This window comes from Protopterus annectens, chromosome 5.part0 (genome assembly GCF_019279795.1).
Source record: "Protopterus annectens isolate FY-2018-M chromosome 5.part0, PAN1.0, whole genome shotgun sequence".
NCBI classification, from domain to species: Eukaryota; Metazoa; Chordata; order Ceratodontiformes; family Protopteridae; genus Protopterus; species Protopterus annectens.
In genome coordinates this window covers 624,777,149-624,794,582 of record NC_056735.1, presented here as the reverse complement: position 1 = coordinate 624,794,582, position 17,434 = coordinate 624,777,149, and the positions used below count along the sequence as shown (strand labels likewise).

The 17,434-nt window shown below is 37.8% G+C and overlaps 1 protein-coding gene across 3 annotated transcripts in view; it reads left to right on the top strand.

Moving 5' to 3' along the window:
• The window catches only part of LOC122802711 (cohesin subunit SA-2-like), a 1,740,876-nt gene that overhangs the window by 1,671,463 nt on the left and 51,979 nt on the right, over positions 1 to 17,434 (top strand). The gene's annotated exons all lie outside the window — the stretch shown is intronic.

The following is a 17,434-nucleotide window of genomic DNA, read 5'->3' as shown; positions in this document are numbered from 1 at the left end:
AGGGCCAGGTGAGCTAGGAGGTAATTGGCTAGCTAGGGCTTGAATTGTCTCTGTAAAGAAATGGTTAAAACTACCTGAAACATTTTCGGGGGAGTTTATCAATGGTAGCAGTGGGGATAGGGGTAGAAGTTTTTCCAGGATGAAGTAGATTATTCAGACCTGCCCAGAACTTCTGAGGATTGTTCTGATTTGCTGTTTGTAAATTGCAATAGTATTGTTTTTTGTCTTGTAAAATGGATTTTTTAGTTTCATCCCTAGCTTGCCTGTATTTAACATGATCTTGGGGGGTCTTTAGTAGAGCGCCATAGAGCCCAAAATTTGTTTCTACTGGTAATTTTTAGTCTAGACTCTAGAAAGCCATGGTGCAGTTTTTGCTTTTGTTCTCTTTGAACGGGCAGGTGCATGCAAATCAAGGATTTCAAGAAATTTGTTGTTAAAATATGCAACTGCCTCCTCTAAGGGGAGGTGTTTTAGAATAGACCAGTTACAGGAGTTAAGTTCCTGTTGGAATTTCGCAGTTTCAAAGTCTTTTTTTTATGACTTTTCTGAGTAAGGGTTGTTGGGGATTAATGGCTTTTTGCTTAACTATGTAAGTGAGAAGGTGGTCGCTTAGGTCATCGGGGAGGAAACCAGCGGTGTACAGTTGGGGGTTACTATTTACGAGTACCCAGTCGAGTATGCTTTCTTTTTGGTTGGATTTACCTAGCCTGGTGTAGGGGTGGTTATGATTTGTGTAAACGCATGCAGGTTAATATGGGTAGATGGGGATTCTGAGAAACAGGTGCCCAGTCTATGTTAAAATCTCCGAGTAGTAGGGTTTCTTGGGGGTAATGACATGATAGCCAGTGTAGCGTATCTTCAAGTGTGGCTATATTGTTACCTAGGGAAATATACATGCAGATGATGTTGATGCATTTACTTTTGTTAAGTTGCAATCTAGTGACAAGAATTTTGGAGTTATTAATCTGAGGTGGTTGAGTAACATCTATGATCACATTCAACTCTGATTTGTAGTGTATAGCTATCCCACCCCCTTCCTGGAAACATGATCCAGCCTATGTATGTTATACCCAGGTGGTAACACTTCATTGTTGGTAGTGTTAGGTTTTAGCCAGGTTTCAGATAGACAGAGAAGCTCAGGGGAGTGGACAGCCAGGAGTGCATGCAATTCATGTACCTTGTTATTAATGCTTCTAATATTGAGATGACAGGCCAGGAGAGAGTTAGTTGGTCTATTGGTTATAGTTTTATAGCTTAGGTTACAAGTAGAGGGGGTGTATATATCAGAAGTGGATGGGCCAGGGTTGGGGTGAATATCACTACCGAGTATTAGGCTAAGTCTGTGCTTAGTGATAAGCTTCAGGAGTTTGTTTATAAGTTTGTAGTATTGTCTAGATCTAGGGCTAAAGTGCCAGGGGTTTGGTATGCTGAAAGAGTGAACAAAATGTTGAGTTGGACCCATTATTATTAGCATGGCTGAAGTTGGGATGCTTTACAGCTCGGGTGATAATATGGCCTTTTGGGTACTGATAACCATTGAGAAACTGGTTTTCATACAAGGTGAGTAAATAAGTGGCCAGCAGAATAGGTAGTAAAGAGGAGTATAGTATTATGAGAGGAGGAGTATAGTAGTTAGGATCTGTTGTTTGTATGGCACAAAAGCAGAAGATCTGGTGGTAAATTTAGAGGTAATAGAGTGAGTGGAGAAAGTACGTTAAGTGAAAGCTGACGGGATGTTATAACAGGGTGGAGAGAGTATGTTAGGTGAAAGCTGATAGGATGTTATAACAGGGGGTGTGGTTGAGTAACTATACATTTTGTTGTACTGGGGTGGGTAAGAATTGGGGGCAGGTAAGGGGCGTGGAGCGATTGAGAGCAGAGCAGGGCTAACTATGACTACAAGTGTTTTCTTAGGCTTCCTGGAGCCATATGGTATGTATTTAGTGTTAATGGCTGTGTTTTTAAACTGTATTTTTAAACTATATTTTACACTAAGTTATACACTATGTTTTAGACTGTATTTTATACTCTTGCAGGGTATTTGCTAGCTGTAGGTTATGAGTTTAGAGTATACTTTTCAGAGCTTTAGGTGGGAGCATCAGGTCATTCAGTTACACACAAAAAACAGCAAAAAACTCCATACAGTGAAGAAACTTACATTGAGTCACACCAGATCAACCAAGGGGGCCCAGGTTTGCCACTGGGCTGCCATTTAGGACACATCATTGCATCAATCTAAATCAGCTTGGGTGGCTTGAACTACCCGGCCTAATCCAGTATAACCAACTGATTATGGCCTATAAAATCCTCTATAATCCGAACAATACTCCTGCACGTAAAAATATTATCACCCCCTATAACAATCCTAGACCACTTCGATCCTCTAACAAACTACTAATTCAGACTAGCAAAATTAATAACACAGCCGGTGACTCTTTGCAAACTCTGTAAGTAGATCCTGGAACTCTCTTCCAGCTGATATTACCTTACTTTCCACATTAGCTCAATTTAAAAGTAGACTCAAACAACATTTGTCACTTAACTGGCTATGTCACTTTATCAAGCCTGGCTAACTCTCTCTAGAATGTGTAAAAATCTGTTAACCTGTTTACTGTGTAATTTAATTTAATCCTGACTTACACTCGGGATTAACTCTAACCTGTGGAATTTGTTTAACTTGCTTACTTATGTAATCTCTGTAAATAGTCTGTTTGTAATATGTAATGCTGGTATTGTGTAATGCTGTATCTGCTTACCCTTGGAGCTCTTCTCCCCGGGCCTCCGCTGAAAATGGACATGCATCCAGTCGGACTATCCCGGTCAACAAATGTAAAATAAATAAAAATAAAATAAATCCTAAGCACCTAGATTTGAAAATGATGCCTGTACTAAGTTGTAGCAGTTTAACCTGTATGAGGAAAGATTGGGGTGGGGGAAAAGAGAAGGCAGTAGGAGTGGTTAGAGGAATACCTTGATTAACTCAAGACACCACACCAGAGGTAAGTTGAATGTAAGGGCCTAAAATGTGCACTCAGCACTTTAATCTTACTTGCACTCAGCACTTTGATTTTACTTATGTTTAGCAGGAAAGACAGACCAACAGTATAATTTATCAATAACTTAGTATAAGCTGAACTGAATCTAGCCTTTACTGCGGTACTAAGGGTCATGTCCCTCAATCCAGCTTTAATAAGCAGCTTATATAATCTACTAGTGTGTGTAATGATATTGCCTGTAAAGTAAACTGTCTGATCTGTTTATTTCTCTCCTTCAATGTAGCTACGAATTTCCTATTTAACATGTATTCTTTAAGCACTTCTATAACTTTTTATGGCATTCATATTTACCCGGCTTCATATATTGACTTGGATTTAAGTTTAAATTGAAGTTCCCTTCAGTTTTCTGATTTACTGTTTTTTTTTTTAATTGTGTGCCAATCATAGAAAAAATCGAGGTCATCACTGTTTGGTGCAGCTACAGTTTTAGTTTTTTCAGTCTGATTCTTTTATCTTACTGTTCTGTGTGATCATTCTCTCCTCATTACTGTAGAAACTTAATCTCTGACTACTCTGACTGTACCATAATTCTTCCTAAATTTTAATATAGCTCTCTTACCCCCTCTGACTGTACCATAATTCTTCCTTTTTTACAAGCCTAGCCCATAGGATTACCCTGGCATCATGCCACCTGACCTTAGTTCCCAGTGCCTCTGTCGAGTAAAGTCACTGGAGTGATCCCTGGGGTGAATTTTCTATTTCCTATCCACTTATCAAGATTTCTCTTAAAAAGGACCACTGAGGTGCTCTGCTTGACATGTATGGGAAGAACATTCCATTGCACGGGCAGTCTCTGGGTTATGAACCCATATGTAATAATGTTTCAAACTTCCTTATTATCATAAAAATAGGTGTATCAAAAGGTTTTATTGCAAATAAAATAATACATGAGAGTCTGCTATCACTTTATGAAATGATAACTTGCCAAAGAGTATGAGTACTGTGTGCACTATCTCTTTACATAAAGACTTATGTTTATATTACAGTGCAGAATAAAATCTGAGTAAATACTGTTAACACTAAAAACTATTATTCTGATTATGTTTTAGAATTAAAAAGATGTTTAAAACTTTAAACGTTATTAAACTGAAGTGGTTTAAAGTAAAGCAATTTAATTTGCAAGCTCCCCAGTGCACTGCAAAGGTGTATGAGCTTATAGTCACATGACACCAGATTTTTGTTTAATTTTTATTGCTCCGTAAACAGAACTAGTTTACAGTTCTCCTCAAAAAATGCCTCAAGCTATTCACTAACTAATTTAGAATATTAATTATCATTGTTGAAGAAAGTAGACCATTAATAAAGTGATTTTAAAGTGTTAGCAGGCTTTAGAGCAGCTCTGTGATAAACTATCATGACAAGTACTTTTTGTCAGATAAATGGGGGTTAAATACCACTACTGTCAACCCGAATGATGCTGAATACATGAGGACTAGGGACTGGTGACCACGGATCTACTGTACTGCCCATACGTAGGTCTGATCTCAATAAGAGTGGTGGTTTCTTGAGTTAGTAAAGATACAGACAAATCTGGTTCACTAGTCAAGTCATCAAGTGTAACCTGGTCTCAAGAACATAAAAGGACTCTGCACTGTTGCTTGGGCATGGATTTCCAACATCCAGACTCATACTAGGACTCTACACTGACCAATTACAAATTTGAATCTTTGGCCTACTACTACTCCAGGACCCTTTCTCACCACTCTGTCTGTGAACTTTAGTGTCTTCTGGTGCACCTTACCTGCAGTAACTGCTTTCTGAACAGATTACTACTTGCTTACTTACACACACACACACACACACACACCTCACAAAATGCTGGTAGAATTGTCCAGTTCCCCACAGCTTTCATCTTGGCAAAGTAATTCTTCTACCATCCTGTTTATTGGGATAGGGACCCACCAGCTACCTTGCCACTCTTGACCAATAGCCAAATAATAATAATAAAAACAGTAATGGTAATAAACAGAGTTCTCTGGTCAGTTATGGATACCAGCAGCTTGATACAAAGATGATGTTAATAATAATATGTCTTTATCTAATTCATTCTTATGTGATAAAGTTGCTGTTTTCCCTAAGTTACTTCTTTAGAGAACTCTTCTGTTTGACTGTAAGATTTTTTCCACCTTATACCTCGGTTTTTCCTGCTTATATTTGCCAGCCATTCTTTAGTTTTGCAAGAATGCAACAACATTATAATGTGTGGGCACTTTCTTCCCTTCTGATTTTCTGCTCCCTCTGAGAATTCTTTCAATTCCACTGTAAGTTTTTGCAGCAAACTAAGTACATCCAGCATTATTATTTCTTATAAAAAGCAAAAGTTTTTCATCTCTTACTTCCTTAGGTATCCCAAAGAGTGTTTTGTTATGCCATCTAGTTCTATTCTTAAAATCATCTGTTTTATTATTTTGTTTTATAATTGCTTCGTGCAGTTTGCCAGTCTCACTTTTCATGTCTTTAAGTTATTCTTTCAAGATTATTTGATACTGCTGACTGACTGAAGATTCTCTGCACTCAGTCACATCTTTTTCCCTGGCTTTTCACAATAATAGTAAGCCTATTACTTTAAGAGGATTCCATGTAAACTTCTAAATCCATTTCTTCTTAATAATATTTCCTCTTTAAAATATTCCACAGCTGTCTTCATTGAATTCACTTCTCAGAGCAGAGCTTCTGGGTTATGCTGTCACCATCTTGAAGGTCAGGCTGACCCTGTTAAGGCCTTTGACACTATAGAAATGTAACTAGTGGTGAGCCATGGGTCCTCTTCTCTTAGGCATTTTCTTCTCAGAAGTGAAATTCGGCATACGAGGTCACAAGTTAACTAAGTCTGCAGTTGACTCTAAATCTAGTGCTACTATTAATTCCTGATATGATGCCTATATTCCCCAGTGTAGCCTAGATCAGCACTTGATGGGTTCACCACATACTCACACTACTGCCAAGAAGTGCTTCATAGTTTCTCTCAAAATCACTGTATGCAAACTGAAAGGCTCTCAACGATCACTAACTAAAAAGAATATCAGGTTTAATCCAATTATGATGTCATAGTTTCTCTCAAAATCACTGTATGCAAACTGAAAGACTCCCAATTCCTTACTAAAAGAATCTCAGGTTTAATCCAATTAAGATGCCCAGACAGATTAAAATCTCTCTACAACTGCTTTGCCTGATACATGCCCTTGAGGGGATGACCTTTGCTTGTTCTTTCATGATATAAAAAAGTGTGCTTTCAAACTTTCTCCACTTTTATAGAACAGTCTGAGAAGAAGATGTTCCATAAACCTAAACTTTCGTTGAAGGATCGACAACACCTGGTGGCACAAGAGGTTTTTTATTAAACATACTTCTCACCTTTCGGTATAAACTTCCCCTGCTCATCAAGCAGAGTACCTCCTGAACAACTGTCAGTGAGGCTAAATGATTGGATAGGTACCTGCAAATTCAGGCCAGGTATTAATACGAATCATCTTCTCTCCAGGGGGAGCTAATCTTCTATTATCAAAGGTGATGTGGCTAAGCTTTTCAATGACTGCCTAGCTGTAAAGTGTAAGCTTAGAATAAACCTATGAACCTGTGTTATTCCCATGTATCCAGTGCTCGAATTTGACCATTCCCTTTTGTAGTCTTTTTTCTACAGCTCTCCCTGTTTTACCTAATTTCTGAAGCAGAAGATCTTCCACATAACAGGTATTTGAAGCTATGGTAGGAAAAGGATCAGCCCATTTGTCATAGCTCTCAACCTTCCATGTCCAAAATGAGGAACACTAGCCCTCATAATGTGGAACAAATGGACAAAATGTGGAACACATACTAATGGCTTACTAACAACTTCAACTAGGACAGTCATGGGATGGTTAAAATATGCTGGTTTTACTTATAAAGAAGATATTTTAATGAATTAATATGATTCATTTCTATTTACAATGGATTTCACTTAAAAAAATCCCTGACACTGAATGTGTATCAGAGTCTTTCAATGTGGAACTTTGAGGAACATGAACTTTTTAAGACCCTAAATGAGGTATGTTCCTCCTAATGAGGTACACTTGAGAGGTATGCCATTTGTGAATGGTGAAAAACAGTATATCCTAAAAATTAATACTATGTAACTACTGTTTTAAAAGTCATAACATCAGAGAGTAAAGGACCTGTAGATAACCTAAATGTTCTGTCCATTGGGTAATTCTAAATCCATTTAACTGGACCTTCACTTCTTCTTCTTTCGGCTGCTTCCGTAAGGGGTCGCCACAGCAGATCATCTGTTTCCATTTCTTCCTGTCCTCTGCATCTTGCTCTGTCACACCAACCACCTGCATGTCCTCTCTCACCACATCCATAAACCTTATCTTAGGCCTTCCTCTTTTCCTGTTACCTGGCAGCTTCATCCTTAGCATCTTTTTCCCAGTATACTCTGCATCCCTCCTCAGCACATTTCCAAACCAATGTAATCTTGCCTGTCTAGCTGTGTCTCCAAACCTTCCAACCTGGGCTGACCCTCTAATATACTTATTCCTAATCCTGTCCACCCTCGTCACACCCAGTGCAAATCTTAACATCTTTAACTCTGCCGCATCCAGCTCTGACTCCTGCCTTTTTGTCAATGCCTCTGTCTCCAACCCATATAACATAGCTGGTCTCACTACCCTCTTGTAGACCTTCCCTTTCACTCTTACTGGTAGTCGTCTGTCACAAATCACTCCTGACACACTCTTCTCTACCCACTCCATCCTGCCTGTACCCACTTCTTCACCTCTCTTCCACACTCACCATTACTCTGAACTAACTGGACCTTCACTAAATTCAAATATTTTAAGTGTGGAAGCATTTATGAATAATTTAAAATTTCAAAAATTCTCCTCATATCCGAAGACCTAGCTGCTGTTAAACTGCCTTTGTCTGTGTTGGAGTTAATTGTATCAGTGACACAGTATGCCGCTGTCAAGGTGCCAAAGCAGTCCCGTGAACCATACTGTTTATATAATAACCGACTGTACTTGTTAACTCATTCTAAGATTCTAAGATTTGGTTGTACACTTCTAATTATGTTAACACTGCCTCTGGTCTGTGAAAGGTCCTGTGAAAGAATGAGGAGGGATCATTGGGAAGGGAAAGTGTTATGTTATTCTTAAAAGAAGTAATAATATTACTGAAGTACGTGACAGATTTAAGATATGGGAAAATGATTTAGCATGATAGAGCCTACCATTCTCAGAATTTTTTGTTGACAGCTTTCCAGTTTGGAAATGTAATTTGATTGCAGTTTGTCTAGTATCTTATGATCTTTTAAAATGGCAGTCTTTAGGATATGACACATGGTATGTGTCATATCTTAAGTGATTTTTGCATTTTGAAAAGCTAAAATATCAACAACAAAAAAATTGCAAAAGCAAAACACTTTGCTACCCAAAACAAAACCATACCACTCCATTCAGACCTAATTTGTCAGGAGAGGGATAGTTTTACGGAAAGAGATTTTCTATAGTAAAGTGTAGGGTTGATGTTAGTGGGAGTAGCAGGGGTAGGATTTGGGCTAGCAACATTAGTAAGGATGGCCAGTGGTGCCATCTTACTAATGTGTGGTAACCCTAACCCTGTCCCTAAGTCTAGCCCTATACCTTACATTAGAAGAAACATTTCTGTGACACCACCACTACACAAGACACTCAGACATGCACCACATACAGTATGACATATGCACAATGCTTAATACATCTCTTTACTTAATCCTTACTGTAACCCTAACGTGGAAGCATTTGCACACACTACCAACCCATCACACACACCATCAAACACACGCCACATTAAAATCTATCCCCTATATCTTACCATAACCTGTAATTATGCACACACCTACTTCCACCCCTTGATGCTGAAAGTTTCAGTATATCTGAAATTTTCAGTATTAGACCCAAACAACAGACCCTCATACCGCAGTCCCAACTTCCTCTTTTCAACACTGACAACACCAGTCTCCACTCAGCTAAATATACATTTGACTGAATTGCTACACGCCATACCACACCACACTAAAACATACACATACTTCAACATCTGTCATTTTCCCATTCAGAATTACTTATCATTGCTATTTATCATTTGACCATATAACCATTTGATGACCTGTCATTAAAGAAAACATTAGGGATCTGTTCATTAACTGTCGGCAAAGATATTGTCTTTCCCATTTTTCCTAGGTATTTCTGTGTCAGGTACATTGCCAGTTATATAGAAAAGTTTAAGGTGACTTAGGAGGCTGTTTTATGCCTTTTGAAGGCCACTTCTGCCAAATTGGTTGCACTTCTGCAGTAACTTGAGAGGAAAAGGAAACTTTCATGAGTGAAACATCCATTATTGAGTACTATGAAGGGGAACTTACTCCCAACAAGGGAACAATCTGTTCTGTTTGTTGTGAGAATATCCCAGAACACAAAGGACAGGTGTTTGACACATTTATTTATGTATTTGCCTCCATTTACTTTGTCAGACTTCTTCAGAAAGGTGATTTCTTTATAGTTCCCTACAGGGATCTCACACTAGCATACATTTAACCTTGATGTGTTTAAATATCCTGGGCAAGAAGTAGTCAGAACAGGGTTCCAAGATGGCTGCACACTGACTAACAGCTTGTTTTTAGCTCTCCCAGTGTAAAATCTGAAACTTAGCAGAGAAGGCTAGTAGACTTGTGTTTATGGGTGAATTTCAGTAACTGCCCAGTAAGTACATTGCCTGGATGCCAAGAATAAAGAAATACAGAAGACCTGGAAAAAAAATCAGCTACAAAAAGTGAGGAAGAAGCACTGACTAAGGAGAGTTTTGCACCTGCTCAGCAAAAAGTAATGCAATCTTCTGACATGACTTCCAATAACCTACATAATGATATAAGACAACTGCATACAGACCTGATTAAAATAAACAAAACACTGATAAGAGTATACTAACACAAACAACAAAAGGCTGGAACAAATGGAAGAAGCTTTAAACAGATATTCAGATGAGATGATAAAGCTGCAAAAGTCAGAGGTCAAAATGAAGAAAAGGCTGGCTGAGTATGAGACTGCTCAGGAAGAGATGTTTCAAAAAATAATAGAATTAGAGGACACAGCACATAGGGAAAACTTGAGGTTTTCAGCTATATCAGAGAAGCTGGATGGTGCAGATTGCATTAAATTCATGAAAGCACAAATAATGTGCTGGACTGGTATTCCAGAGCAGGATTTATTAGTTGAATGGGCATATCATGTGTATGTGCCAAATCTAGCAAAAAGAAAGCAGCCTAGACCTTTAGTATTAAGGATGCAATCCTACCAGCAGAAAGAATTGATTTTGTCCAAACTGTGGCAGAAGGACAAAATACTAAAAGTAGGTGACAGCAGAGTGTTTGTGGAGAATGATTGCTCATTGTACACCAGGCAAAAGAGAAGTAAATTCATCCCTCTATTCAGAGAATGCCAAGATGCAGCTGTGAAATTCAAACTGCTATATCCAGCTGTCTTCAAGGTATTCTTCCCTGGAGGGACAAAATCATTTTTTGATGAAGTGCATGCTAAGGAGGAAATACAGAAGTTTGTCCAACAAAAACTGAGCTGTGAAACATAAGGAGATTCGGCTTCTCACTCCTCTGGTAATAAAGACTACAGAGAGACTGCATCCTTTGAAACCTTTTCCAGTATTTCAAAGGAAAATGTTAGAGAGAAGGAAGGGAGCTCAAGAGATGACCAGTAGAATCTAGAGTACATTGGAAATGAAACATAGACAGGATATGGGTGATGGAGAAGAACAGTAATATAATCAATAACTTGATGTGGGATTACAAAGCATTAATTATATTTGTGAAATAGGATAGCACAAGGAAACCTGGAAACATTGGATTTCAAAATGTGTTTGCTGAGTGGGGACCCAAGTATATGCCCTACTTCATGTCATTAATATTTGGAAAAATGCTATGGGGAGGGGAAGAGAAGGGAGAACGCTAACTGTAAGTAAACAAAACACGTTTTCTTAATAGTATTGTATCTGTGTTGCATGGTTTTCTTTGCATGCTATTTTTGGGTGTAATGGGGATTGTAAACAGGTGTTTTTGTTTTTCTCTCTTCTCTTTTTCTTCTTGTACAGTTTTGAGAAACATAGGTAATGTAATGATTACCAAAAAAAGGTTCCTGGTTCAAGGGGCATGACAGAGTTCAAATTGATGTGCTTCTTTTTCATTCTTGCATGGGGAAATGCCGGATAAGGACCTTTGTTTTAAAACAGAGAGCAAGTAAATGAAAAAAGAATACTGAATATTATAAGATTGTTTTTCTAGCCTTTGCAAATATCTATATTAAGTAGCTTTTCTGTAGCTTGTCTCCATGGAGACAGTCTGGTAAAGAGAAACTGGAGACAGTCTGGTGGAAGGTGATTGGCTGAAGGAAAAGAAAAAAAAATAACAGAGAAACTGGCTAGGACATAATTGTCCCTGAAAACAATCAGGGGTTTTCCCAGTTGTGACAGCTTTAAAGATAATACAAAACCAGTTAGACTTGAAGTAAACTTCCCTCAGTTTTTTTTAAATGCATTGGGGATACTAATATAAACAGGTGCTTTTGTTTTTTTTTTTGTTTGTTTTTTTGCTTTTTTCTTGTTCGCCCTTCTCTCTTTTTCTTTGTCCAGTTTTGAAAAATGTCGATACTGCAATGAAAAAAGAATGAGGAGGGGAGGAGATGGGGGAAGCACAAGGGTCTGGTTAACATAGTATGACAAAATAAAAATCAATGTGCTAGAAATGACTGGGTAAAAACCACAGAAATTATCCAGCAACAAGTTTACTACAAAACATGTAAATGAAAAAGAATATTAAATAATGTAAGTCTTTCTTTCTGATAAACAAGGTACCCTTAGCAGTTCATTGTCTGGTTTGCATGTCGCTAGAAGACAATTTGATAAAGAAAAATGGCTTAGAGAAAGTGTTTACTGAAAGCATTCAAGTGTTTTCTCAACTGGGAGAGTTATATAGATATAAAAAAATTAAATAGCATTTACTAATAGCACAGGCTGTACCATGGGTCTTAGCATGACTAACCTTTCTTTTTGGTGAAATTTTACTTGTCTGTGAAGCGATCAACTTAGAACTTATGTTCTTGTCAGGAAGCAAAAACTTCAATATTTGAAGATCATAGTTTTGTGTGTTACTGTAAAGTTCATAGGTTTTAAGAGGGTTTTTTTGGGGAGGGTTGTTTGTTCTGTTTGAGGGCTTTCAAAAAAGCAAAAAGTTGTGTAAGATGTGACATAGGCACAAATGGATATGCCATGAAACAACTGTATAAAAGATCAAACTGCCGGACATTATATACATGTAACAAAAAGTTGGAACTAGACGTTTAGCAAAACAGCAGTTATATATAAAAGGTGGTAATAATAGCTATATAAGAAAATTATGCGTTCTGTAGTCTTTCAGTCTAAATGGTCTTACAGATAAAAATAAAAAAGAAAGAGTAGTGAACTATATTAAAAATGCAGAGTGCAAATAGCTGTGCTACAGGAGACACACCTGTAAAGAACTGAACATGTGAATTTGATAAAGAAAGGTCTTCAGGATGGTTATTCAGTGGAATATTTGGGGCAAAGGAAAAGAGGAGTATATTAATTGCAAGAGGAGATCCAATAGTGACAGAAGAGGAAAAAAAGATAATAATGGAAGATACATAGTACTAAATGGCTACTGGCTAGGGAGGAGGATTACACTGGCATGTATTTACATCTCCCCTAAAACTGCTGTAATGGAGCTTAAGAAAATTTTGGGAGAAATAATCAACTTTCAGCAAGGAATATTATAGGTGGAGACTGGAATTTGGTTTGTAACAGTGAAGATGTGTCTGGGGGCCTAGAAGGGATAATATAACAAGGGAGGGTAGATTTTTGAAGAAATTTATGAAAATGTTTGGCATGGAAGATGTGAATTCAGTAATAGGAGTTCGGAGTGAATTTACATATTACTCAATGAGATAAAAAAACTGGGCTAGGCTAGATGGATTTTATATCTCACAGGAACATCTACATTTAATTGAAGATCTTGAAATGCACCCAATAACTATTTCAGATAATGCACCAATAATAACTAAAATAAAAATGCAAGGTAATGAAATGAAAATGAGACACCGGTGCTTCCCCACCTACCAGTTGAAAAGAGAGGAATTTAAGGAATGGGTTGTGGACTTATTTCAGGAGCTACCAGAGAAGACAGATTTGTCTTCTGAAAACATAGCTAAGGAGTGGGATAAAATTAAAGTGGAGTTAAAAACTAGGTTGGAAATAAAAGAAAGGGAGATATGGCTAAACAGTAACAAGAATTATTTAGAGGATTGACAATTGTTAAAGTATTGCAAAACGGAAAATCTCTCAGAACAAGAAAAGGAGCAACTGCAGAATTCTAAACAGAAAATAAGGGATTACCTCGATAATATGCATGAGTTTAGAAAGATTGCTGTTAAGCAACTGTTTTTTTAATAATAATTGTAGAGCACAAAAACTTTTAGCACAGCAACACAGGCAACACAGAGTGGAAAGGGCAGTCACCAAGCGTAGGGAGCCTATAACAAGGAATTTAACAAGAGACCCTGTACTAGAAGTATTAGAAGTATTTCAGAAATTTATGAAAATTTGTATAAAGCAGAGAAATATGGAAATCAAAAAAAGGTACAAATGGAAATGTTTATGGAAAAAATTAAATATGCCAAAGTTAGAGGTAGATGAGCCTCAATTACTAACAGGATAGGAAGGGATGAAATAAAAATGGCTATGTATAACCAATCTACAGGAAAGTCCCCAGGAATAGATGGTATTCCAGGGAAGTTTGGAAGTTAGGAGGGAAAAAAATGATAAAGATCTGAAAGGTTTTGTTTAACAGTATTTTAAGAGGAGAAGTTCCAGTATCCTGGAAGAAGGCGGTGGTAACGGTAATAGCTAAAGAGGGTAAAGATCCATTGGATCTAGCTTCATACAAGCCCATTTCATTACTACACCATGACTATAAAGTGTTTATGTCTATAATGGCTAAAAGAATGGCAAAAGTGATACCAAAATTGATAGATATGGATCAGTGTGGTTTTGTGGAGGGAAGGTGAACATTTGACAATATTAACAGAACATTGATGATCCAGAGGGAAGCAGAATGTAAGAACTTACCACTGTTATTGATGGGTCTTGATGCAGAGAAAGCATTTGACAAGAGTAGACAAGACTTCAATGAGCAGGGCATTGGAAGCATTTGCTTTCCCTGATACAATTATACGGTTGATTGGAAGAATATATGAGGGATCGGATGTGCAAATTAAAGTGGGTGGGGTCCTCTCCGATAATTTCTGCTTGAGTAGAGGAACCAGGCAGGGTTGTCCGCTTTCCCCTTTGTTGTTTGCATTATATTTAGAACCACTGGCAAAGAAAATAAGGGACTCAGAAATTCAAGGATATAATTGGTATGGCAGTCAGGAAAGCTGGCTCTATTTGCAGATGATATTATTCTATACATGACAAAACCAGAAAGGGACATTACAGTGTTGTGGAACATTTTAAGACAGTTTCAAATCCTCTCAGGATACAAAATTAATGAAGCTAAAACAAAGGCAGTAGCGGTGAATTATGTACCCACACACGAATTGGTCCAACAATATCCATATTTATGGGGACATGATAAAAATGAAGTATTTAGGAATATGGATTAGAAATGACTCAGTGGTTGCAGCTAAGGATATGTGGGAAGAGACTAAACAGAAGATAATACAAAAATTGAGAAACTGGAAGTTTTGTTATATGGATATGGATACTAAGGTACAAGCCATTAAAATGTTTTTAGTCCCTTTAGTCTTGTACACAAGTCAGGCATACTTTTATCAACCGGAGAAGGAATTGTGGACAGCAATTAAAAAAGAGTTGAAGGATTTTATCTGGGAAGGGAAGACAGCAAGGGTCAAGTGGGATAAGCTGATTCTACCAATAGAACAAGGTGGACTAGGATTACCTAATTTGAGGGGGTATTTTAGAGCAACACGGTTAAGACTCTTATACATAGCACAGGCAGAAAGCTATAATTCAAGGTGGAAAGGGATGATGATGATGACGCAGGGAGGAAGCTCAAGAAATAAGGAGCGATTGGGATTTTGGATGCCGACTCTTAAGGGGAACAACCAAAATCATACAGAGCATTACATTCATAAAATAGCAGGGAACCAAACCAGTACAAGAATGGAGAAAAGAGATTTTGTCGATAGGGTTGACTGTGGGTAGGGGTACAAATAATAGGCAAGAGGGAGCTGATAATTGGCAAAGGAACCAAGGTATTGGGAACAAATGGCTAGAGAAGGAAAGGTAATAGAATGGGAAGAGGCCAAAAATGTATTTAGACTGCAGGTTAGAAATTACCTTCTCTGTCAAAGATTGATATCAGAATATAGGCAAAGGGAAAGAAATAGGAGGCTCCTAAATGAAAGATCAGCACTGGTAGATTTAATAGAATGTAGAACAGAAGCTGCCGTTAAAAAAGGAATAATTAGTAAAGCATATAAAATACTGCATTATAATTACAAGAATCAATCAGAGGAGCTTAGAAAGGATTGGGAAGAGAGACTGGATAAGCAGTTCAGAAAGAGACAATGGGGGATATATGTATATCTCCCAAATATGCAACAAAGTCTAGAAGATTTAGGATCTTTGCCTGGAAATGTTTCCATAGGTATTTTTATGTCCCAAGTAGGCTCCAAATCCAGTTGGATAGCAAATGTTGGAGGTGTGATGGGCAAGAAGGAGATAGATAGCTTGGAGCATATTTTTTGGAGGTGTGATGAGCTGGCAGACTTTTGGGATTCCCCTGCGGGCTGCTCTGTCAGAAATGCTAGGTGGGCGGATTGGACTGACTGGGGAGATGATTTTTTTGAGTTATGCTACAGAATCGGAATTGCCTAGACATAGTAAAGCCTTGCTGAGTCTAATTATGGTCGCTGCCAAAAAAGCAATTACTAGAAAATGGAAATCCAAGTCTAAACCAACTTTACTAGAAGTAGAATATAGTAACTGAGATAAAACAACTGGAATTGGGATCTTAGAAAAGGGAAAGAGCAAACTACCTAAAAATGGGAATTGTGAGAAAAGTATATGCAGAGCAGGAATGAGGTTTAAGCAGGAGGATTTGAATGAGCTATATAATACTTAACTGCCAGTGATTAGAATGTTTATAAGTGATTAGTAATGTTTACAACTACAGTTATTTCAGTGATGTCTGTAATGTAAACTGTTTGCATTTAAAGTGATTTCATTTTGTATGTTTTTCATTTATATAAATGTAAGATTGCCTTTGTCTCGTGGAAATTTAATAAAGATGTTGGGAAAAAAAAGAAGCAGTCAGAACATTTGATAATCATACACAAGATTGCCAGCATCTCCACTAAACAATGGTTGTGACCACATCAAGCAGGGTATGTGAGCCTGTTAGAGTGTTAGGCATAGTCAGTTCACAGATTATCTGAAGATGATTATCATGGGAATAAAATCTATCCAGCTGAGCTTTACTGGGACCTAGATAATTTAGGTTGCAGTCACCAAGTAAGGTAAAGTAATTTTTTTTACATAGTAGCAAAAAATAATTACTATCTCTTCAGTTTAACTGATGTAGGTGGGGTATATACAGGGCTGCAATGTATATTTTGGAGTGTCCACTAGTTAGTAGTATACTACAAACTGGTTCAAGGTGTCTTCAATAGATGAGATTTTTCTTTTCTCACAGGATTAACTGTAATGTGTTCATTTTCTGTGGAAGTAGCATATGTTTGCCCTCTTATCCTTTGGCTTGGTATGTTGTGGAAGCATAAAGAGTACTGATTCCTTTTATCATTTGACAGGCAAATTGCATCTTTATGTCACAGTAATGTTTAGATTTTGTTGGAGAAGCCTTGTCTACAGTAGATCCCACTTATTATTTAAGATGTTAAGATTTAAAGCCACTCTGGTGGCATAGAGGGATAAAGCTCTGACAACACACATAGCTGATTCGGGTTTGATTAGCAGCTTAGGTGACTGACAGAGTGGCAGGGAAGGGATGAGTGTGCCCACCTAAGGTGGAAGAACACTCACTGATATGCTTCCTAAGGGGAAGTATGGCCTAAGAGGGAAGTTGCCCTCGACTGTAATCAGTGAGCATAAGGACAGGGAAATGGAGTGGATAGGACATAAAAATCTCCCCTGGACAGAAACTCAGATGAGCTGAGCCCCCAGGACACAATAAGGATCCATGATCAGCTACAGCAAATGTGGAGTAGGTTAGAGAGTAGCTGTTAAGTGGCAAGCCCATTAACACTGAGGTCTGGGGAGGAACCAAAAAGAGTTAAGATTTAGTTGTGCCATCTTTTGCC